The sequence below is a fragment of the Malurus melanocephalus genome, unplaced genomic scaffold (genome assembly GCF_030028575.1).
Source record: "Malurus melanocephalus ecotype Western Australia unplaced genomic scaffold, MMel_1.1 scaffold_266, whole genome shotgun sequence".
NCBI classification, from domain to species: Eukaryota; Metazoa; Chordata; class Aves; order Passeriformes; family Maluridae; genus Malurus; species Malurus melanocephalus.
Genome location: NW_026623498.1, coordinates 687662 through 689868, shown reverse-complemented (window position 1 = coordinate 689868; position 2207 = coordinate 687662). Strand labels below are relative to the sequence as shown.

The 2207-nt window shown below is 50.6% G+C and overlaps 1 protein-coding gene across 2 annotated transcripts in view; it reads left to right on the top strand.

Annotated features, from left to right (window-relative positions):
• Window positions 1–2207, top strand: part of SPSB1 (splA/ryanodine receptor domain and SOCS box containing 1) — a 15372-nt gene that overhangs the window by 10533 nt on the left and 2632 nt on the right. The gene's annotated exons all lie outside the window — the stretch shown is intronic.

Here is a 2207-nt window from a genome sequence, read left to right as displayed (position 1 = left end):
CCCCTCAGGGCCCCGTGTGCCATTCCTGAAAAACTTGTATTATCTCRTTCAGGGTTTTGAGTACAGGATGCAGAAAAAGATAGCCAAAGGCTGATATCCTTCCCGGGTTTGTGACCCAGAGGGAATCCTCTGCTGGGGAATGTCACAGTGAGAGCAGCAACATGAAGCTTTGACAGATGGCTTTGTTTTCATGGGAATGTGCAGTGAATGGAAGGGCTGACAGCTGTTATCCTGCTCTCAGATAAATCATGGTGCTGTCCTGCTCTCAGATAAATCATGGTGCTGTCCTGCTCTCAGATAAATCATGGGTACCCCACGAGGCTCTGCTGCTGCAGCTTTTACTGCAGCGACTCTCACAGAAGGTTCTGGATGCTGCACGAGCTGGAGTGATGCTGCAGCTCCTGGGCCAGGCTGTTGATGTTTTTGGGGTGTTTTTGGGATGTTTTTGGGATGTTTTTGGGGTGTACAGTGATCCTGCAGCTCCCAGGCCGGGCTGTTGATGATTTTGGGGTGGTTTTGGGCTGGTTTTGGGATGTTTTTGGGGTGTACAGTGATGCTACACCTCCAGGGCCGGGCTGTTGATGTTTTTGGGCTGTTTTTGGACTGGTTTTGGGATGTTTTTGGGATGTTTTTGGGATGCTAGAAGGCTGCATCTCCCAGGCCGGGCTATTGATGTTTTTGGGCTGGTTTTGGGCTGGTTTTGGGCTGTACAGTGATCCTGCACCTCCAGACCGGGCTGTTGATGTTTTTTGGGGTGTTTTTGGGCTGTTTTGGGGATGTTTTTGGGATGTTTTTGGGCTGTACAGTGATGCTGCACCTCCAGACCGAGCTGTTGATGTTTTTGGGCTGTTTTTGGGCTGTTTTTGGGGTGTACAGTGATGCTGCACCTTCAGACCAAGCTGTTGATGTTTTTGGGCTGTTTTGGGGATGTTTTTGGGCTGGTTTTGGGGCTGTACAGTGATGCTACACCTCCAGGGCCGGGCTGTTGATGTTTTTGGGCTGTTTTTGGGCTGTTTTGGGGTGTACAGTGATGCTGCATCTCCCAGGCCGTGCTGTTGATGTTTTTGGGATGTTTTGGGGATGTTTTTGGGATGTTTTTGGGCTGTACAGTGATGCTACACCTCCAGACCGAGCTGTTGATGTTTTTGGGCTGTTTTTGGGCTGTTTTGGGGTGTTTTTGGGCTGTACAGTGATGCTGCATCTCCCAGACCGAGCTGTTGATGTTTTTGGGCTGTATTTGGGATGTTTTTGGGGTGTCAGGAGGCTGCAGCTCCCAGGCTGGGCTGTTGATGTTTTTGGGCTGTTTTTGGGAAGTTTTTGGGCTGGTTTTGGGGTGTCAGGAGGCTGCATCTCCCAGGCTGGGCTGTTGATGTTTTTGGGCTGGTTTTGGGCTGTTTTTGGGCTGGTTTTGGGCTGGTTTTGGGCTGTACAGTGATGCTGCATCTCCCAGGCCGGGCTGTTGATGTTTTTGGGGTGTTTTTGGGATGTTTTTGGGATGTTTTTGGGGTGTACAGTGATCCTGCAGCTCCCAGGCCGGGCTGTTGATGTTTTTGGGGTGGTTTTGGGATGTTTTTGGGGTGTACAGTGATGCTACACCTCCAGGGCCGGGCTGTTGATGTTTTTGGGCTGTTTTTGGGATGTTTTTGGGGTGTACAGTGATGCTGCATCTCCCAGGCCGTGCTGTTGATGTTTTTGGGCTGTTTTTGGGGTGTACAGTGATCCTGCACCTCCAGACCGAGCTGTTGATGTTTTTGGGCTGGTTTTGGGCTGGTTTTGGGCTGTACAGTGATGCTGCACCTCCAGGGCCAGGCTGTTGATGTTTTTGGGCTGTTTTGGGGATGTTTTTGGGGTGTTTTTGGGCTGTTCAGTGATGCTGCACCTCCAGGCTGAGCTGTTGATGTTTTTGGGCTGGTTTTGGGCTGGTTTTGGGCTGGTTTTGGGATGTCTTTGGGCTGTACAGTGATGCTGCACCTCCAGGCCGTGCTGTTGATGTTTTTGGGCTGTTTTTGGGCTGGTTTTGGGCTGTTCAGTGATGCTGCATCTCCCAGGCCATGCTGTTGATGTTTTTGGGCTGTTTTGGGGATGTTTTTGGGCTGTTTTTGGGCTGTTTTGGGGATGTTTTTGGGCTGTTTTTGGGCTGTACAGTGATGCTGCACCTCCAGACCGGGCTGTTGATGTTTTTGGGCTGTTTTTGGGCTGTTTTTGGG